This window comes from Kogia breviceps, chromosome 2, assembly GCF_026419965.1.
Source record: "Kogia breviceps isolate mKogBre1 chromosome 2, mKogBre1 haplotype 1, whole genome shotgun sequence".
NCBI classification, from domain to species: domain Eukaryota; kingdom Metazoa; phylum Chordata; class Mammalia; order Artiodactyla; family Physeteridae; genus Kogia; species Kogia breviceps.
Window position 1 is genome coordinate 92169847 of NC_081311.1, and position 23702 is coordinate 92193548.

A 23702-nucleotide genomic window follows, 5' to 3' on the forward strand; every position below is an offset into this window, starting at 1 on the left:
TATTTCCTGTCACATACGATATAAATGAGCTTACACATTACATGAAAGAGCACCGTGTGTGTGTGTCTGTGTGTGCCTGTGTGATTTGGCCACGGATGACATTACCCCTCAGTTATGCTCAGTTCTGGGGTGCATGATTTTTGTGGATTCCTGAGTCCTCATCCTGATGGAATAAAGGAGATTACACAGAGACAGTAAACTAGGCTTGAAAGCCCTCGGCTTTAGACATAATATATAAAGTACTAATCACCATAATTTACAAAGATAACGAACAGCCTTGTCCTTCGGAATAATAGTATAAAGAAAGGAGTAGAGATGAGTAGGAAAAGAATTGTGACATGCATGAAAAAAAAAAAAAAAAAGAGCTTCCCTGGTGGTGCAGTGGTTGCGAATCCGCCTGCCGACACAGGGCACACGGGTTCGTGCCCCGGTCTGGGAAGATCCCACATGCCGCGGAGCGGCTGGGCCCGTGAGCCATGGCCGCTGAGCGCGCGTCCGGAGCCTGTGCTCCGCAACGGGAGAGGCCACAACAGTGAGAGGCCCGCGTACCGCAAAAAAAAAAAAGTAGACCACCCCTACAAAATGATACAGGAGGGTAGCTTCCTCAACTGTGTTTTCAGCATTATATGTTTTCCAAGTCCTGCTTTTCCAGCTCCATCCTCCTTGCCCCCATTAATTGATTTTAGGGTTATTTCCTTTTTTTCTTTCTTGGTCAAGATCAAAGAGCAGGGTTATAACACATTGGTGTCACTTCCCTGTTTGTGTTTGAAGGTGTGTCATGCTTTGACTATATCACTGTAACTCTGTGAGCCTGTCTGATATCAAGGAGGAGTGTGTCTTGTGATCCAAAAAATTAACTGACTGGCTTTCATAGAATATCCACCATCTAGGCTTGATGCCTATAGAAGAAAGATAAGGTACAAAGTAATCAAAGAACCGTCAAAAAGAATTGCCTGAGGTGCTTATTTGAGTCCTTCCAGAGAATCATTGACGCTGTAAATAATGAAGGGAAACTCTGACTTTTTATCAAAAGTTTCAGGTGATTCTAAATTCAGGAACATTTAGGTACCACTGTGATAGATAGCAGTCCTTACAGAGCGAAAAGTGTGATTTTTGTTTTGTGTTTTGAGGGCTAGATGACAAAAGAGAAGTATCATGCCATAGAAACCAAGGGGTGAACTAATGAAAATCATTTTTCATTGGTTGTGATTAGATTTCCTCTTTGTGAATGAATTATTTATAACCGTTGGTCTCCATCTTCTTCCTATTGATTTATAGGACTTTTAAATATATTTAATACTAAATCATTTTATTGTGTACATTATTTTAATGTTCATTAGATTATATTATAATATAAAACATAATTTGTTTTGATTATATACATCTTTTTTAGTCAGTGGCTTATCTTCAGAAGTTTTATACTGTGGTTTGTATCAAAGAAGTTTTGAAATTGAAAATAATCAAGTTCTTGAATCCTTTCTTTTCAGATGTATGCTTTTTCTGTCTTGCTTAAGTAATAATACTTCACTATGTCTACAATATGGATATTTAATTTTTTTACATTTTAGTCAAAGTTTAATACTAATTATTTCATATGAAGATACTTAATCTACCTGAAGTTGATTGTTCATTATAGTATGGGACAGAAGCCTTAATTCATATTTTACATATTTATAACCAACTTTCCAAACACCAATTATTGAATAGTTATTTCTGTCTCCAACTATTTGATCTACACTGGTATCACAGTGATACATCAGATCCCCATATATTGGTGAGTTTGATTCTCAGCTCTCTACTGTAATGCTAATATATTCTAAATTCTTCCCAGTCACTGCTGAGAACAGCTTATTGTCTTAAGAAATACAGCTTCTAGAGAAGTCCTAATATTTCATTGACTAAGACTCTGCTCCCTCTCTTCCCTTCCCAAACTGTTTTGACAATTCTTGGCCCTTTGCACATCCATGTGAATTCTAGGATCACAATATCAAGTTCTGTGATTAAATCTTGTTGAGATTTGAATTGAAATTACATTAAAAGATATTTGGAAGAAAATTACTGTTTATAGTCCTGTTTCTTCTGATGTATAGTTATGGCCTATTACACATATACTTAGGCCTTCTTAATTAATTTGAACAAAATTGCAATCATATTCTCCACAATGATCTTGGCTAATCTTTTGCTAAACTACACTCCTATGTATTCTGTGGACAATAAAATTTAGATTAATTATTTTTTAATAATCTGAACTGGTAAACTTTGGGGACTACTAGAATACTATACCACATGAAATGATGCAATTCTGGTCATAAGATCTGTCTGTCTCAGGTGAAACTAGTTGTCATAAGACATAGTTTGATGACATTATTGTATAATGTTTAATGGCCTGGAATCAATAACTTTATTCTTATTTACTTAATTTTTATGTCTTCACCACTACTTTACTCGCAAAGACTAGAGCTTGCTTGGAGCATTCCTGAACACATTGGGAAATCTTGGAGGCATCCTTGATCCCCACCTGCAAGAATGATTCCAATCTCAACTATTTGGTCTTTAGTCCTGTGGCACAGCTTTACTCTTAAGACATTCTTTTACACATTGACATGAAAACTTCACCTTTTTTTCTGAAAAATCCATTTCTAGATTCAATATCTTCTTATTTTGTGTACTCCCTATTTTTATAAAACCTACCTCACATACTTCCTGAAAAAATATACATGGAATGTAAATTTTAAAAATCTTGTAGTCTCAAAATTCCTCCACAATTTACTGAAAGTTTTGTCTGGCATTGAGCTCACATTTGTTTTCTTCATATAAATACTTGAAGCATTGTCCATTGTCTTCTGCCTTCCAGTGCTGTTGAGAAAGTCATTTCCACCCTGATACACATGATTTTTAGCAGCATTTTATTCTTTTTTCTATATGTTTTTACCATTTTTCCCTATTGCTAATTGTCTACAATTTTTCTATGATGAGCTTTCATGTGAGGTTTCATTTTTTTATATTTAATTTTTTACTATAATGATGGAAATTCAGTGAACTCTTGCATTCCCAAAACTCATGTCCCCAAGTTCTGGATAGTTTGTTAATTTCTTCCCACCACATCTTCTATTATCTCTGTCTCTCTCTCTCTCTCTGTCTCACTCTCTCTCTCTCCCCTTCCTCTTTCTCTCTCTCACTTTCTCTCTCTTTCTCTCTGGAGTTGATGTTTTTAGGCTGTTGGACTTCCTAAACCAGTCCTCTAAATATCTTATGGTTATAAAAGGGAATTAGCAAGGATACTATCAAGGATGTCTTATAAAGGAATGTCTTATAAACACACAAGAGATACAAATAGAACAAAAGAAAATCTATGATGTCTCTAGTGGTCTTCTTTATTGCTTTAGTATTTATGAGATATGTCTTTTGTTAAAAAAAAAAGACTTTATTTTTTGAGCAGTATTAGGTTCACAGCAAAATTGGGCAGAAATTTATAGATGTCCCATAAATTTCCTACCCTCACACATACATAGTGTCCCCTATTTTCAACATACCCAATCAGAGTAGTACATTTGTTAAAATTGATGACCCTACATTGACACATCCTTATCACTCCAAATCCAGAGTTTCCATTAGGGTTCACTTTTGATGTTTTACATTCTATGGGCTTAACAAATTTATAGTGATATGTATCCACCATTATAATAGTATCATATAGAGTAGTTTCACTGCCCTAAAATCCTCTGTGCTCTGCCGATTCACCCCTTCCTCTTCTTACCCTTTGCAACCACCTATCTTTTTACTGTCTTCATAGTTTTGCCTTTTCCAGAATGTCATATGAAGCCTTCTCAGGTTGGTTTCTTTTACTTAGTAATATGCATTTAATTCCCTCTATGTATTTTCATTGTATGATAGATCAATTATTTTGGGTGCTGAATAGTATTTCACTGTTTGTACCAAAGTTTGTTTATTATTCACCCACTAAAGAGCATCTTAGTTACTTCAACTATTGGTAATTATGAATAAAGCTGCTCTAAACATCTGTGTGTAGGTTTTTATGTGGACATAAGTTTTTAACTCCTTTGGGTAAATACCAAGGAGTGCTATTGCTGGATATTATAGTAAAAGTGTGTTTTGTTTTGTAAGAAACCACTGAACTGTCTTCAAAGGCGATATAACATTTTGCATTCTTTTCCACATTTATGCCAGCATTTGGCAAAGTCAGTGCTCTGAATTTTGGCCATTCTAACAGCTGTGTATTGGTATCACAATGTTGTTTTAATCTGCATTTCCCTAATGATATCTGATGTGGGCCATCTTTTTATTTGCTTATTTGCTATCTCTATATCTTTGATGTGGTATCCATTCAGGTCTTTGGCTCATTTTTTAATAAGGTTGTTTGTTTTCCTTTTATTATTTTTTAAAATCAGAACATCATTCTTATTGGCTTTGCTTCTTATGAGATGAGTAGTATATAATTAAAAATCTATTTTGAGCTTGTAATCCTTGCCCAAAATCTCATCCATAACATTAAATATTAATCTATAATGGAGTAACACCTATAGAAAAATAGGGACAATTGTAAATACTTCCCTGTCTACCATCTTTGCTAGGGGTTTGACAGTTTTCTTAAGGTAAAATTGCCCAATCTGTATCTCGTGTGTTTGTAAGACATTTCTTTATAAGACACTCTTGATATTATTCTCACTAGTGCCTTTTTAAAGCCATGATAGATTTCCCTATTATTTTAAAAACTAACTAACTTGGAATCCTCAAAAATGAAATGTTACTCATGATTCCATAAATTCTGAGGTAGCTTGAAAATGTCAAGATGTGTTTGTCATGACTGAAAAGACTGACATTAAAAGCCACAATTTCCAATCTCCCCTTGATTGACGAACTGAGTTTCTGGAGCTTTGTAAACCTAGGACAAAGTGTACTCATTTAAAATAATCTTGAGTCATTATATCCATGATATATCTTGACTTCTAAAGGATAGTTTCTCAAGTTTCTATGAATGGGCTGTTAAAAGCATTTTTTAGGTTACCTTGAGACTCTGTGGAAACCATGCCCTGCATATAGAACAAATGCTAAGAAAAGATGAACTAAAGCTATACGTAAACTAATATTTTTTCCTGCCTACTTTTCCAATGAGTCATAAAGAGCATTACTCTGGACCCATGTAGATTTGTGTCTGATAGTCATGACAAATATGGGTTTGAAACATAAAATTTGTCAGGCATTTAGCTGCTGTCAAATTTTGGTAGAATGTTTAAAAAATTAATAAATCTATTCTTAGGAGTATAGGTATGCCATTTTTGAATATTTAAATCCAGTTAGAAGTCAGACTATCATTATTTTAATTGATAAATAATTGACATAAGACATTATGTTAGTTTTAGGGGTACAACAAAATGATTTGATATATGTATATATTGCAAAATGATCACCACAATAGGACTAGTTAACATATATAACCACACATAGTTATATTTTTTTCCTTGTAATGAGAATATTTAAGGTCTACTCTTTTGGAAATATTTAAATATACAATACAGTATTGTTATTATTTTTGTATATTGCATCTCCATGACTTATTTATTTTATAACTTCCAGCTTGTACTTTTAACCCCCTTTACCCATTTTGCCCACTCCCTCACACTTCGGCAACCACTAATCTGTTAATCTAGTCTCTGTACCTACAAGCTTCCTTTTTTTCTTTTTTTAAGTTCCAAATATACGTGACACCATATGGTATTTATTGTTCTCTGTCTGATTTGACTAACTTCACTTACCATAATGTCTTTACGATCCATCTATGCTACTAAAAATGGCAAGATTTCATTATTTTTTATGGCTGAATAATATTCCATTGCATATATGCACAACATTTTCTTTATTCATCCATCCATTGATGGGCACTTAGGTTGTTTCCATATTTTGACTATTGTAAACAATGCTTCCTTTAATATGAGTGTACATATACCTTTTCAAATAGTGTGTTTTCATTTTATTTGTATAAATACCTGAAAATGGAATTACTGGATCATATGGTACTTCTATTTTTTAATTTTTTGAGAAACATTCATACTGTCCTACATAGATGGCAGCATCAATTTACATTCCCACAAGTACTGCATGAGGTTTTCCTTTTCTCCACACCTTTGTTAATACTTGTTATTTCTTGTCTTTTTGATAACAGCCATTCTAACAGGTGTAAAGTGATATCTCAGGTTTTGATTTGCATTTCCCTGGTGATTAGTGATGTTGAGCACCTTTTTATATATCTGTTGGCCATCTGTATGTATTCTTTGGAAGCATGTCTATTTGAATCCTCTGCCCATTATTTAATTGGATTTTTTAAAATTGGGTTTTATGAGCTCTTTATATTTTGGGGTATTAACTCCTTTTCAGATATATGATTTGCAAATATTTTCTCCCAGTTTTTGCTTTGGGTAGTATGGGCTTTTTAATGCTCTTAACTTTCTAATCAATGAACATGGAATATCTTTCCATTTGTTTATGTCTGTCAATTTCTTTCATCGACATCTTACAGCTTTCATTGTATAAGTCTTTCAACTTCTTGCTTAAATTTATTTTTAGACATTTTATTCTTTTTAATGAAATTGTAAATGGGATTGCTTTCTTAATTTATCTTCTTAATAGTTTGTTATTAGTGTATAGAAATGTAGCAGAATTCTGTATACTAATTTTGTATTCTGCAACTGTATTGAGTTCATTTATTATTTCTATCAGTTTTTTTTTTTTGGTGGATTCTTTAGGGTTTTCTATAAATAATATTATGACAACTGCATATAGTAACAGTTTTACTTCTTACTTTCCAATTTGGATGCCTTTTATTCATTTTTATTGTCTAATTGCTCTGGCTAGGATGTCTAATACTATTTTGAATAAAAGTGGTGAAAGTGGGCACCCTTCTTTTGTCCCTCATCTTAGAGGAAAAGTTTCAGCTTTTTACTATTGAGTTCAGTGTTAGCTTGCTTTGTCATATATGGCCTTTATTATGTTGAGGTACTTCTCTCTATACTCATTTTGTTGAGGTGTTTTTTTTTTTTTAATCATAAATGGATGTTAAATTGTGTAATTCTTTTTTTATCTATTGAGATGATTATATAGTTTTTATCTTTCATTTTGGTATTGTGATATATCTCTTTGATTGATTTGTGGATGTTGAATTATCCTTGTATCCTTGATATAAATAAATCTCACTTGATTATAATATATAATTCTTTTAATGTATTGTTGAATTCAGTTTGTTAATAGATTGTTTTCTTATTGTTGAGATTTATATGTTCTTTGTATATTTTTGAAAATTATCTTTTATTGGATATGTCTTTTCCAAATATTTTCTCCCTGTCTGTCGCTTGTCTTTTCACTTTCTTGACAGTATCTTTTGCAGGGTAGAAATTTTTAATTTTAATGAAACCCAGCTTATCTAGATTTCTTTCATGTATTGCACCTTTGGTGTCATATTTAAAAACTCATCACCAAAATCAAGGTCATCTAGGTTTTCCTCTCTGTTATCTTTTAGTAGTTTTTCAGTTTCACATTTTACATTAGGTCTGTGATTCATTTTCAGTTAATTTTTTTAAAGTGTGTAATGTCTGTGTCTAGGTTCCTTTTTAATTTGTTTTGCATGTAATATCCAGTTGTTCCAGTACCATTTCTTGAAAAAAAACTGTAGTTTCTTCATTGTATTACCTTTTCCTCTTTGTCAGTGATAATTGACTACATTTTTATGGGTCTATGTTCTGTCCCATTGAGTTGTTTTTGTTTGTTTGTTATGTTTTTGTTTTGGTCAAACCCACATTGTCTTCATACTGAGCTTTAGAGGAAGTTTTAATGTTGGGTAGAGTTAGTCCTCCAACTTTGTTATTCTTTTCAGTATTGCATTGGCTCTTTTGGGCTTTTGCTCTCCATATGACATTTAGCATTAGTTTTTCAATATCCCCAAGATAACTTTTGATTGAGATCATGTAGTATTTATAGACCAAGTTAGGAAGAACTGTCATCCTGACAATATTTGGTACTTCTATACATGAACATGGAACATTACTTCATTTATTTACTTCTTTAATAGATTTCCTTTAAGTTTTATAGTTTTCCTCATATAAATATTGCATATAACTTGGTATATTTATACCTTAACATTTCATGTCTTGGGTGCCAATGTAAGTGGTGTTGCAGTGGTTTTTTTATTTCAATTTCCACTTGTTCATGAAGATTTATTGATTTCATATATAGTGTTGAGTAGAGAAGACAGTGTGCTCTCCCATAAAGATGAGCTAAGAAAAAGATATCATCATTTGGCAGAGTCAGAAGGAAGATATCTGAATGCATAACCAACATCATTGACAATAACTACCTTATGCCTTTGGGTAAGTTCTTAATACATTGAGGTCTTTAATCAAATGGATGTGCTAATCTATGACATCAGAACATCTTCTCTTTTCTTGGCCTGTTATGGTTATATGGTTCTACAAATAACTATGGGGAATTGACTGTGTCTTTAAAGAATCATATTAGTTTTTTCAACAATAACACTATTACCAGCAGCCACTGCACCATGATAATCTACACCAAACCTATGTGAACAAACTATTACATTTTGTTCTGTGCTTGGAAGCTACCAGAGTAGATGAGGTGATCAGTAAACATTTCCCCAGTGATGATGGCTTCATGGTCAACTTCCTAGTGAATATCTATATTCATTCACTTCCCCCACCAACCTCTATCTCTCCCCAGCCCAAAGTAACTGACTTTGATTTATACATATGGAACTTAGATCCAGGTGAATATCAAAAGATGAGTAAACTTGCCTGTTTCATTGAATAAATAGAACTGCATTATCTTGTTTAATTATATAACTTTAACAATGGCTTTGTTTTACAAACACAATCATACTTGTCATACAGGAGAAATAAGAAAATATAATGGTTTCTTAATAAATATACTGTTAATTATGCTTGTCCTTGTAACATCCTCAAAAAATGTCATGCATAATTTTTTCTCCCTTTTTGCTGTCCTTTATCAAGTACATATTTAAATTCATCATGGAAAACAGGGAGAAAATTGGTAGTCTTTTTGTGATCAAACACATTTTCTAATTAATTTTGGCATCTCAATGTCATGACAATAAATATTATTAATTTAACTTCTTATGCCCTCTTAGGGGCATATTTATAAAGGAATGTGTCATTTGGGAAAGTACTTTTTTAGATCAAAAGGTACAACTCACCTTCAAAAGTCTTTTAGTTAAGGACTGCTATTAAATCATTTATATCATTATATTTATCTTTCCTCTTTCTTCATATTTGTCTTTGCTAATTCAGATGGTAAACAGTGTGTGTGTGTGTGTGTGTGTGTGTGTGTGTTTGTGTGTGTGTATATATATACATGAATTTAAAGAGCATTTCTACAGCAATAATGCAACTGGTCTTTAATTTTCTTTCTTTTATTTAAGTGAAGAATTACAATTTAGAAGTAGCCCTCAGCAAACACATTCAACTTCAATTATTCCACAATTATGATCAGAAGTGGTTTAGATAATGCCAAGTGCATGTACACTTAGCTGTAATTTGGGGGTTTCTCTAGAGATTCTCTTAGACCCTTGTCTTTACTGTTTCCTTTAAGAGTTCTTTGTGAAATCAAGTGTTAAGATCTCTTCACTATTCTCATGAAGTGCTTGGGTGCAAAAGAGAAGAGAGAATATAAATTTCTTTCCAAAATGAAGCAGGAGGGAGAAAGCATATTGGAAGGACCTGAGCATACCTGTTCTTCTGAGGACATCCATAGTTAGACAGATAAGATTTTTTTCTGGACTTCCTTTGCTTCCAGTGACAACTAGTATTAACCTCAGAAGAAATTAAGTGTTCATAAAGGACTGTGTCAGGGGGTACTGAATGTCCCTTTCTTTAAACTCTCTCTTATAATATTGAGCTTCACATGGACAGGATTTCTTTTTTCTCACTCATTTTGTATTTTTAATGTTCAGCACAGGACCTGTCATAAAGTAGATCTGAGTAAAGTTGATTAAATTTAATTGAATTGACTTCTTTAATCAGGTCCAAGAAGGATCTATGAATGTCTGATATCTTAAAGAATAAAATTCAAGGATGCCACAGGTCAAGCTTTAGAGAAATATAACTTGTCTGTATTCTTTAAGGCTCTTGGGACTACCTTATTTCTTGGGCTGACTATCCAAGAAATGTTATTTCCTGGATAGTCAGCCAACCAAACTTGGAAAATGAGGTATCCTTGCAGAGGAAAAGAATTAAGCTTTATAGTTGAATCCAAATTCTCTCTTTTACTGGTTTTGTAACTCTGGATAAATCACTTAAATCTAGAGATCTCATCTTCTTCATCTTTAAAACAATTGAAATGGTGATCAATACAGAGGGTTTTATGAGTAACATACAAATAAAGTGATTTATGAAAAAATATCCTGTTAGTGAGAAGGCATCTAAATATTCCTTCCCCCCAAATATTCCCCTGGTATTTATGGCCATGTATAATTCCTTCATATTGAGTAATTTTGTTCTAGCTAAGAGTGTATGCATAGAAGGATCCCTTTGTGATTCGGTTAAAAAAATGTTGTCTACTAACTGACGCTCATTCTATTGCTTGCTTTGATAAAGTAGACTGTCATGTTGGAAAGATCCACATTAGAAGGAAGTAAAGGTAGCTTTCAGTCAACAGCCAGCGAGCAACTGAGATCTCCAATCCAACTGCAAGAAACTGAATCTTGCGAACAACCACGTATATGGCTTAGAAGCAGATCCTTCTCCATTTGAGGTTGGTGCTGAGATCCTGGATCTGTCTGATACCATAACTGCAGCCTGTCAGAGACCTTGAAGGATCCTTGAAGGATCCAACTAAGCCACACCCAGATAACTGATCCCAGGAACAACTGTGAGATAATAAATGTGTGCTGTTTTAAGCCACTAAGTTTTGGGATATTTTAAGCAGTGATAGGTAATTCATAAAAATCACTAAATAATCGACAAATCCATTGTTACAAGTGCTCAGGACAAAAAGCTTAGTCTTTCTGTACTCCCTTCTTTCTATCATACCCCACATCTGATTTCTCAGTAATCCTTTTGACTCCTCCTTCAAAATATATCCAGAACCTACCACTTCTCTGCTACTCTCCTGAAACAAGTCACCATAATCTCTCTATTGGATTATTACCGTAGTCTCCTAAAATCACCCACTCACTTGATTACCACTGGGCTTCCTACTTCTGTCACTTCCTCTATGTGATCCATTCCCTCCATAATAGAGACTATTTTAAAACACATGTAAAACTATTCTACTTCTTTGGATGAAATCTACTAACAGTTTCCCCCAAATACTCATAAAAACCAAAGTCCTTCTGATGGCTTCTGTGTCTCTAATCTGGCCCCTGAAACTTCTGTGCCTTCATGTCTGGCCCACTCTACCTATATCCAGCATCACTTCTTTCAAGGTTTCACTAGAAAAAGCCGGCTTCTGCTGGGTGTGCTTTGCCTCAGGGCATTTGAGTTTGCTGTTTCACTGAATATAATGACCTTCCCCCAGGTAATATAGCTCAGGCTCATTCGCTCACCTCTTTCAGATCTTTGCTACACTTCACTTTCTCAGCATGACTGGTCCAAATTACTCTGTTTAAAATCCCGCACATCATCATTCTCTCCCCCCCACGTCCCTGCTGTATTTTTCTCAGGGTAAAGCCATCATCACTCTCTGACATATTAAATATTTCACTTATTTTTCCTCCCTTACAACATAAATGCCATGAGGGCAGCCACTTTCTTCTTTTATGAGTATTATTTTCTGTACCTTCAGTGCCTATATAGTATACATTTAATAAATGATTGATTGGCTGAAGAAATGAGAAATAGTAGGAGAATAAAGCAGTGAGTTACAAAGGAGACAGTGTAGTGTCTTTTTGAACTTTCTAGAAGTGAGGTCAGAGACTTATAAGTGGAGTTGTCTCTCAAGATCTCTATGCTGCTAAACATGCAGGTATGAAGCCCTGGAAAAGAGGGTAGTGTTTCCTCCTTTTTATTTTAAAAGAGAGCAATAAATGATATAACACCTATAAAGTACTTGGAATAATGTCTGGCACAGAGAGGTTGCACAAATAATGTTAGTTGCTATCATTACATTATCAACCTTATTATGTTTTCTTCATCTCTCTGTACCTTTTGGTCTTGATAAGAAACAAGACCTAGATGAATCTAGAAATGACAGAGAAAGGAGAGGGTTGGGCAACATATCAGAGTCTCAATTCTTGTATTATTGCTCTTTGTGAAGAAATTTGGTAGAACAAACAGTTGTTTTGCATGGAAAAATTAAAGTTTTAACATCTAATTCATAAGTAAAGCTCAACTAAGAGCGTTTGCTTATAAGGGCTATTTGGTGGCTTGTGAAAGTCGGTGATTATTAATAACATACCCCCACCACAAACAACAACAACATTGGATCCAAAAAACAAAAGAAAAAGGAAACCAAACCAAACGTACACAAACATGAAAACATTGTTAAAAATAAAAGTACGAAATTTGAACTCAAGAGTGGGGTGGGGTAAGTCATAAGAAAAATGAATTGTAGATTTTCTTTAAAGATCAGAACCATGTTTTTTATATTTTGGATGAAAACAATCATTTCTCAATTCTAAGTTAACAAATATTTATAAACCTGGTTGGAAAATACTAAAAAATGAGGAAGGGAAAATGAGTGAGAAGTGAAAATCTTTTAAAAATCTTTCTGTTGCTATTACCAATTTAGATATGTTCTCTTTATACACTTATCTAATCATTTTTGCATAAACAACTGATACTCCTTACTTTCATTTCATATTGGCATTTTTTTCTTTGCATATTGTTGTCCTTATCTAAATCTTTTCCAAACATTTGAGTGGGTATGCCATGATTTTGATTTCTTGCTACCTTTTTATAAGATATTTAAGTTTTTCCCCAAGATTTCAATGTGCACATTATAAAAATAATATTGTCTACTAAATATTTGGCAGAGTGAAATAGAACTGTGTAGGAAAGAGAAATTCAAAGTTTAATAAGATTATCCTTTAAAAGTCAATTACAGGATTATCATGAGATGCAGACACTGAACAGTTCTACATTGATTCTCATTGGTGAAGGGTGGACCTGTTCACTTGCAGGCCCCTCAGGAGTAACCATAGACTCTTTACAGAGTATAATATACCATAACCATTTCATCTTCATTCTCCTACCATCTAAACCTTTGACAGACAACATGAAGTCACTCTTCAGCATGGGACATTGATAAGCAGATGTATGACACATTTACAATTAAGGTGCAGTGATAGTACATGTTTATTCATAAAATAGACATTGATGTGTGTTGTGTTTATATTGGCAGGTGAAAGTTTTTGATTCATAAGTGTGGAAGTGTAGGGCTTTATATTGTTTCACTCAAGGCTCTGTAAGTTGTGTATCCATTCTTTAAGCCAGATCTAAAGACTTTTCTGTAAAATTGACAGACCACCCTAGAATGAAGAGATTTCCTCATCCTTTGATTTCAATAATGTGATTGTCTCTTTTAGTTTATTTACTATGTAAATCAATATTTTACTCCTGACTTTACAAAATTAACCCATTACCCTAAGGTTAGTTGTGAATTTTTCTCCTTTCTTTTTAATAATGGATAAGGAAAAATATCCAGGATAAAATTACATTCAGAAACATTGTACATGTCTCTTGGACACAACACAGGGCTGGTCACTGTGGAATAGTGAACAAGAGTCAAACATGAGCCAGAGAGGGGCTAGTTAATATCAGATGTGTGCATATGCTACAGATAATATCTAGTCCTGAAAAAATACTTCTTTTTTTGAGACTATTTAGGGAATGGATCCTCGAGCTACAATTACTTTGCAGCTCAGCCCTTAATTCTTCTGCCAATCTTTCTCTAATGACAGGAATCTCTCCAGTGTAATAAGGCTTGCATGGGAGGAAGGAGAAGACCATCAACTGAGCAAATTCAGTGCTCTATACCAAGCAGTAGGATTTTCAAACACATCATTAGAAAGGAATTCTCATCAACCACCTGATGAAATTAGGCTGTCTGATTTAAAGGTGCAGTTGAAGAGATGGAAACTCAAAGATGTTTAAATAATCTTGGTCACGGCAGGTTAAAGGAGTTATATAAACAAGGTCTTGGTTACTAGTTGGAAAGCACCAAGGGAAACACAGGTATTTAATTGTGCAAAACTGTCAAAACAAGGTAATTTTGTGCCTACAAACTACATACCAGCAATTACTCATTATTTCTGGTACTGTCAAGATGGCTTAGGTATGAATCATCGAAATCACCATCCAAACTAGTTACCAATGGAAGGCAGGGAAAACATTTCCACCAACTTCTGGGACCCATGAGTAATCCTAAAGTAACTAAGATTGTTATTTTTTCCTTTTTTAAATTAAAATATAGTTGATGCACATTATGTTGCTTTCAGGTATACTGATTTGATATTTGCATACATTATAAAATTTTCACCATGATAAGTTAAGTAACCTACTGACCCCATATATATAATTATTATAGTATTCTTAACCATATTCCTTATGCTGCATATGACATCAGTATGGTTATTTATTTTATTTATGCTGCATATAACATCAGTGTGGTTATTTATTTTATAACTGGAGGTTTGTGCCTCTTAATCCCCTTCACCTATTTCTCCCCCCACCCACCTCTAGCTACCATTCGTTTATTCTCTGTATTTATGGGCCTGTTTTTATTTTGTTTTTTATATTAAATATATAAGTGAGATCATACTGCATTTTTCTTTTTCTGACTTATTTCATTTAACATATACCCTCTAGATCCATCAATGTTGTCAAAAAGGACAAGATTTCATATTTTATGGCTGAGTAATAGTCCATTGTGCATATATATATATATATATATATATATATATATATATATATATATATGCACATCTTCTTTACCTGTTCATCTATCTATGGACACTTAGGTTGTTTCCTTATCTTGGCAATTGTAAAAATGCTGCAATGAACATTGTTGTTCATATATCTCTTTGAAATAGTGTTTTTATTTTCTTTAAGTAAATACCAAGAAGTAAAATTGCCGATCATGTGGTAGTTCTATTTTTAATTTTTTGAGGAGCCTCCATACTGTTTTCCATAGTTGTCTGTACAAATTTAGATTCCTATTAAAAGTGCAACAGGGTTCCCTTTTATTCACATCCTCTCCAACAGTCGTTATTTCTTGTCTTTTTTACAATAGACATTCTGACAGGTGTAAGGTGGTTTTTCATTGTGGTTTTGATTTGCATTTCCCTGATGATTACAATGTTGAGAATATTTTCATGTGTCTGTTGCCCACCTGTGTGTCTTTTTCGGAAAAATGTCTATTAAGATCCTCTGCCCATTTTTCAATAGAGCAGTTTGCTTTTTTGATATTGCATTTTATGAGTTCTTTGCATGTTTTGGATATTAACCCCTTATTGGATATATTGCTTGAAATTTCTTCTCCCATTCAGTAGACTACTTTATTATTTTGTCAATACTTTCCCTCACTGTGCAAAAGCTTTTTAGTCTGATGTTTGACTAAACAAAGTATCTGTGTTTCTGCTTTTGTGTCACTTCCCTGAAGAAACAGATCCAAAATAATATTGCTAAGACCAATGTCAAAGAGTGTGCTGCCTATGTTTCTTCTGGAGTTTTATGGTTTCAGGTCTTACATTTAAGTCTTTAATCCATTTTGATTTATTTTCATATATGGTGTGAAAAAGTAGTCCAGTTTCATTCTTTTTCATGTAGCTGTCCAGTTTTCCCAACACCATTTGTTGAAGAGGTTGTCTGTTGAAGAGGTTGTTGAAGAGGTTGTCTGTTCCCCATTGTATATTCTTGCCTCCTTTATTACAATAGATTAATGGACCATATAAGCATGGGTTTACTTCTTGGCTCCCTATTCTGTTCCATTGATCTATGTGTCTGTTTTTGGATCAGTACCATACTCTTAATTACTGTAGCTTTGTAATATAGTTTGAACTCAGGGAGAATGATACCTTCAGCTTTGTACTTCTTTCTCAAGATTTCTTGGGCCATTCAGGATCTTTTGGGTTTCCATACAAAGTTTAGAATTACATTTTCCAGTTCTGTGAAAAATGCCTTTGGCATTACCATAGGGATTATTTTAAATCTGTAGATTACCTTCAGTAGTACGGCCATTTTCACAACATTAATTCTTCCAATCCATGAGACAGTATGTTTTCATGTGTATCCCTCAACTTCATTTTTTTTAGTCAATGTATTAGAGCTTTCAAAATACAAGTCTTTTATCTCTTCAGTTAGATTTATTCCTAGGTATTTCATTATTTTTGATGCAACTGTAAATGGTTTTCTTAATTTCTCTTTCTGATATATCATTGTCAATGTAGAGAAATACAACAGACTTCTATGTATTAACTTTGTATCCTACAGCTTTACTTAACTCATTGATCAGTTCTAAATAGTTTTTTGGTGGTATATTTAGGTTTTTCTATATATAATATGTCATCTGCAAACACTGACAGTTTTAATTCTTCCTTTCCAAATTGGATTCCTTTTATTTATTTATTTGTCTGATTGTTGTGGCTTCTGTGTTGAGTGGAAGGGGGCCAGAGTGAGCATACTTGCCTTATCATAGTCTAAGGAGAAATGCTTTCATTTTTTTGCCATTGAGTATGATGTTAGCTGTGAGTTTGTTATATATGGCCTTTATTACATTGAAATATGTTCCCTTTATACTCTCTTTGTTGAGAGTTTTTATTATAGATGGATGTTGAATTTTGTCAAAACTTTTTTCTGCATCTATCGAGATGACCTTATGATTTTTATTCTTCTATTTGTTAATGTGGTATACCACACTGTTTGATTTGCAGACATTGAACCATCTTTGCATATATGGGATAGATTCTACTTGACCATCATATATGATGCTTAGAAAGCATTGCTGAATTTGGTTTACTAATATTTTGTTGAGAGTTTTTGCATCTATGTTCATTAGTAATATCAGCTTGTAATTTTCTTTTTCCTTGATGTCTTTGTCTAGTTTTGGGATCAGGGTGATGCTGGCCTCAAATAATAAGTACAAAAGTATTCTTTTCTCTTCAATTTTTAGGAGTAGTTGGAGAAAGATAGATGTTAACTTTTCTTCAAATATTTGGCAGAATTCACCTTGAAACCATCTGGTCCTCAACTTTTGTTTCTTGGGAATTTTTCTTAATATTTGTCCAATTTCATTACTGGTAATTGGTCTGTTCATATTTTCTATTTTTTCCTGATTCTGTCTTGGAAATTATACTTTTCTAGGAATTTATCAATTTATTCTATGTTGTTCATTATATATATATGTATATATATTCAGTTCCTCTAATATGTCATTTAAGGCCAATATTTCCTTATTGATTTTTTCTGTCTGGATGATCTCTCCATGGATGTAAATGGCATGTTAGAGTCCCCCTACTATTGTGTTACTGTCAATTTCTTTCTAAATGTTTATTAATATTTCCTTTACATATTTAGTTGTTCCTATGTTGAGTGCATATATATTTACAATTGTTATAAATTCTTCTTACATTGATCTCTTAATCATCACATAATGTCCTTCTTTGTCTCTTGTTACAGTCTTTGTTTTTATGTATAGTTTCTGATATACTTATTGCTGCTCCAGCTTTTTTTTTGTTTCCATTTGGATGGAATACCTTTTTCCATCCCCTCACTTTCAGTCTGTGGGTGTCTTTATATCTGAAGTGAGTCTCTTGTGGGTAGTATATGTAAGGATCTTTTTTGTTTTTGTTTTTATTCATTCAGGCACTCTATGTCTTTTGAATGGAGGATTTAGTCCATTTACATTTAAATAAACTATTGATAGATGTGTATTTATTGCCATTTTGCCAATTGTCTTCTGATTATTTTTGTGGTTCTTTTTCCTTTTTTTCTTCTTCTTTCTCTCTCTTCCCATGTGATTTGATGACTATCTTTAGTGTTATGTTTGTATTCCATTCTCTTCTTTGGTGTGTGTATTTATAGTTTTTTTTGACTTGTGGTTACCATGCTGGTTATATATAGCAACCTATATGCAAATGTGATTATTTTTAGTTGATGTGTTCTTGTGTTTGAAAGCATTCTAACAGCCCTGCAATTTTAACCCTCTTACTCCACATTTCATGTTTTTGGCATGATATTTTATATTTTTTGTGTTTGTCCCTAACTACTTATTGCAAATGTAGATGATTTTGTTTTTTGTGTTTTTTTTTTGTGTGTCTTTTAAGCTTCTGAATAGCTTTATAAGTGGTTGGTCTAACTGTATTCATATTTTCCTTTACCAATGAGAGTTTTCATTCTTAATTTTCATATTTCTAACTGTGACCTTTTCTTTTCTGCCTAGAGTTGAATTCTTAGCTTTAGCTTGTCTATAAAACTATTTATCTATCCTTCAGCTCTGAATGATAACCTTGCTGGGTAGAGTATACTTTGTTGAATGTTTGGTTTTTTCTTTCATCACTTTTAATATATCTTGACACTCTGACATGCAATATTTCTGCAGAAAAGTTTCTTAAGGAAGTTGTGTGTGTGTGTGTGTGTGTGTGTGTGTTTTAACATAACCAGTTGTTTTTCTTTTATTACACTTATGATTCTCTTTTGATCTTTAATTTTTGCCACTTTAATTATGATGTGATTGGTGTGGATCTCTTTGGTTTAAACTTGTTTGGGACTCTCTGTGCTTCCTAGACCTGAGTGTCAGTTTCCTTCCCCAGATTAGGGAAGTTTTCAGCTGTTGTTTCTTCAGATAACTTCTGTTCCCCTTTCTCTCTCTTTTCTCCTTCTGGAACCACTATAATGCAAATGTTAGTATACTAGATATTGTCCTATAGGTCTCTTAATATATCCTTATCTTTAATTTTCTTTTTTATGTTCAGCTTGGTGATTGCCATTTCTCTGTATCATCTAATCTACTTTTGATTCCTACTAGTGTATTTTTTATTTCAGTTATTGTATTTTTTAGCTCTATTTGTTTCTTCTTTATAGTTTCTAATTCTGTTGAAATTCTTACAATATTCATCCATTCTTCTCCCAAGTTCGGTGAAAGTCTTTATAATCATACCTTGAACTCTTTATTGTATAGATTGCTTATCTCCACTTCATCTAGTTCTTTTTATAAGGTTATATTTGGTTTTTATTTGGAATGTATTCCTCTTCCTCCTCATTTTGCCCAATTCTCTGTGTTTATTTCTATGTGTTAGGTAGGTCAGTTACATTTCCCAATCTTGAAGAAGTGGCCTTATGTAGGAGATGTTCTATGTGGCCTAGCAGTATGGTCCTCTCCAATCACCAGAGATATGTGCTCTAGGGTTGCCCACTCTGTATGCCTTCTCTTCTGTTGGAGCTGATCACTGTGGGCACATTGGTAGGTGGGGCTAAGCCCCTTGCCAAATTGTCTGTGAGGCTCTGCCTCATGTTGTGGCTTCAGGCCAGTTGGATCACAATGTTGGCTTCCTGCATGGCTGTCCATGTGCTCCTTAAGGTGGGGAGTCTTGGGGCTGGTGCTGTCCTGCTGGAAGGTGGGGCTGATTCTCAGTACGGCTATGTTGTACAACCCAGGGAACATGGGGGCTGGTCTTGGCCCACTGAAGGGAGGAACCAGACCCTTCCTCCACTGTATGCATGGCCACGGGATATTTGGGGTTGGTGTCAAACTCTTGGTGGGCAGGGCTGGTTCCCTGGTGCTAATGGGCTAGAGGGAGTATTACATAATGGCACTTGCCAGCATCAGTGTTACTGCAGTAGAACAAGCTCCCAAATGTGGCAGCCACCAGCATCTATGTCCCTGGGGGAGTCCCAGTTGTCTCCTTCCTCTTCAAGAGGCTCTCCAAGATCCACAGGTGGGCCTGACCTAGGCTCCTTTCACTACTGCCTCTGTGCTGTGACTCAGATGTGAGATTTTTGCAGGTACCCTTTAAGCATGAAGTCTCTGTTTCCTATAGCTCTCCAGCTCTCCTGAACAAAAGCTCCACTGGTTCAACACCAGACATCCTGGGGGCTCATCTTCCCAGTGTAGGACCCATGAGCTGGAGAGCTTCATATTGGGCTCAGTTTCTTCACTCCTTGGGGAGAACCTCTATGATTGTGATATTCTTCCTGTTTGGGGTTTGCTAACTCAGGATTGTAGGTCCTGACAATACCATATCTCCGCCCCTCTTACCCGTCTCCTTGTGATGTCTTCTTTAGTTGTGGAAATTCTTTTCATCTAGTCTTCAGGTTATTCTCAAAGGTAGTTGCTCTGTAAGTAGTTGTAAGTTTAATATGTCTTTGGGAGGATTTGAGTTCAGGGTCTTTCTATGCCACCATCTTGACTATCTCCTAAAAATTCTTGATAAGTAACTAGAATAACCCTATGCTTACAAAAATGTTATTAATTTAATAATTAAAAATAATTACTTATTTTTAGATGTCAGAAAAACATGTATCCAGGAATTGGTTCTGCCATTGTCTTGCCAAGTCATTTTATGCCTGTCAATTTATAACTTAGGGCTTCAGTTTCCTCAGTTATAAAAGTTAGGCATTGGTACAGATTGAAATTCCTCCAAACAGCCAAACAATACTTATATTTCTACAATGGACAGAGGACAGCATATGACTTTATATTTTCTATAAAAGATGTTTCTGCATAATGTAATAAGGTAGGGGGTAGAGGCTAGACATGGCATCCAGACCCCTAATATGTGCAAGGCAGTGTACCATGGGCATAAAAATTAATCTCTACAAAACTCTACAAAGTCAGTATTGCTATGTACATTTAATGGAGAAGAAATAGCTAGAAAACATGGTTGGCTCAGAATTTTAACAGCTATGCTACAAAGCAGAAGAAAATTACTGAAATAATAGAGGTAGCAGAGGGTTTTCTTAGATGACAGAAGAATGAATAATCAACTCTTTATCAGAAGTCTTTTTTTAATGTTATTGAATCCAGGAAAGTCTAGGCTGCAAATATCAGAACTTTTCAAAGTCCCTTCCTTGGAAATAAAATAGCTAAGAATGTATCATTGTGATAGAGATTAGAAAAATTATTCTCATTCTAAATATCTTTGCTCATTCAGCTCCAAACGTGGAATGTTTCCTTACAACTAGAAATATCACTATGCAGTCATGGCTCTTTCTACCTAGTAAAACTTATCTGAATTACTCTTACTGATAGTCAATTAAAAATTGAATGCTGGGCTTCCCTGGTGGCACAGTGGTTAAGAATCCACCTGACAATGCAGGGGACACAGTGTTCAAGCCCTGGTCCTCGAAGATCCCACCACTGCAGAGAAATTAAGCCCGTGCAACACAACTACAGATCCTGAGATCTAGAGCCCACGAGCCACAACTACTGAGCCCATGTGCCACAACTACTGAAGCCCACACACCTAGAGCCCATGATCCACAACAAGAGAAGCCACTACAATGAGAAGTCTGCTCACTGCAAGGAAGAGTAGCCCGTGCTCGCCGCAACTAGAGAAAGCCCGCACGGAGCAAAAAAGACCCAACCCAGCCAAAAATAAATAAATAAATTTATTTTTTTTAAATTGAATGCTTGTCCTCAAGCTTTCCAACATGTCTATATTTTGGCCCTAGTGTCTTTGTGTCTAAACTAATGATGTCTTCACTTTCATGTTGACTTCATCATGGTCATATTCCACTTTCCTTTTTTCCAGGTAGGAAATACCTGTTTCCTGGTACCAATCCTCTTACTGCTTTGGAAGGAATCTCTGTTAATTTCTGGCATCATGTTTATTAAACTCGATACCATTTTCACACATATAGAGATTTAACTGCTATTCTTAAAAAGAAAATTAAACGATATGATCAGCAAAATATTAAAGACGTTACTTGAAGCTGGAGAATGTCACTGTCTAATAATTTTCATCAAGTACATTATTATAAAATATAGTCATTTCTATAGTCTAATAGTGAGCTTAAAATATCCTCAAATGTGAAGTGAAATTTAAGCTGTCATTAGAAGTTTAAAACTATTTGAGAAAAAATAACACCCCCCGTTTGGTTACATGAACTAGACAGAGTGTTTTGAGAGACATTTATTTTGATAAATAAAATAAGAATGATTTATGGTAGATATTTCCAGAATATTTGTCTTTGAAGTGGTTTGGGGGAACAAAGTAAAGTGTGCTTAGAAGGAATTTTAGAAGGAAGACTACCTCTCAGAATGAAACCACAAAATTATTGCTTGATTTTGGAGTTTGGAATGTGAAGGTACATGGGGAGACATAGAGTGGAAGGATAAGCAGTGACAATGGCAGGAAAAGCCTTAAAGGTTTGACAAGGGACTGGAAAGCACTGGAGAATCATAAAGTTATTTGCATGTTGATGTAACAACGGAGAGTCAATTCATTCATTCATTCATTCAAGTTTATGTTATTTAGCTGCTCCTCTTTACTGGGAACTTCTTCTCCATTATGTATAGTATTGGTGGAAACTACTGCCCATATCATGCAATAGTACCAGACCCACTTTAGCTTGATCAAACAGGCCTACCATAATGGGGCTTTGACTCTCAATATAAAGACGTAAAGATAATGGGGTGTTTGTGATTCACGGCCACTGTGTCACTCTCCAATATTAGTGTCAGCTAGGTAATAAAATAGTAATGATGATATACTGGCTAGATATACTGATATACTGACTACTAAAAATGCAGCTAGCAGAAGCCCCAGAAAAAGATGCTAAACAAATTCTCAAAGGAGGAGTTGATGGTTACTGGTCAGATGCACCCATGCCAGAATAAGACCTCAGTGACGGTGGTCCAAGAACAGAGACATAGTGAGCAGACATAGGCCTGGATCTGTTCTTCTTGGGACTAATGTAACCGTGGAGATGGCTATGTATGGGAAACATGCAGAAGGCTCTTTATATCATCATTGGTACCATAATTCAGAGGTGGCTAGAGACATAAGTAGCTAATCTAACACGTGCACAGCACAAGCTACAGTACCTCCGGCTTCTTCAGGAATCCATCTGGCCTAGGGGAGTTTTGCCTAACTGTCCATGCCCTGTAAGGATCTAGGAGCAGAAGGCAGCTGCTGATGGGAGTCCTGGTAAATATTTTCGTAGAAATTCTTGGGGTGAACAAATGCAGGCTGAGCCATAGTCTAGTCCTGGAGCGGCTACAGAAACCCTTAATCAACAGGCATTTGATTATTGCCTTTGGATCACCATCTTGGAATTCGTGGATCTCAGGGCCTTTACTGAAGATTCTACCATAACCACCTCTGCCTCAGATACCCCAGGCAACTCCAAGAGAATTGGTATCTCTGCTTAGCCATAAGTTACTTATCTACTGAGGAAGAAGAGTTATTCCACCACTGAGAGACCAGTCAAGAAGCCTGTTTCGGGCTTCCCTGGTGGCGCAGTGGTTGAGAGTCCGCCTGCCGATGCAGGGGACGCGGGTTCGTGCCCCGGTCTGGGAGGATCCCACATGCAGCGGAGCGGCTGGGCCCGTGAGGCATGGCCGCTGAGCCTGCGCGTCCGGAGCCTGTGCTCCGCAACGGGAGAGGCTACAACAGTGAGAGGCCCACGTACCACAAAAAAAAAAAAAAAAAAAAAAAAAAGAAGCCTGTTTCCTCTGGAACTGAGCTATAGCTCAGAAGACCTGGTTTCACAATGGTACAG

The 23702-nt window shown here is 34.9% G+C and overlaps 1 pseudogene; it reads left to right on the forward strand.

The window, feature by feature from the left end:
* LOC131750363 (sorting nexin-19 pseudogene) overlaps nucleotides 1-23352 on the forward strand; it is a 77686-nt pseudogene extending 54334 nt beyond the window's left edge.
* Nucleotides 23353-23702: the final 350 nt, after the last annotated feature.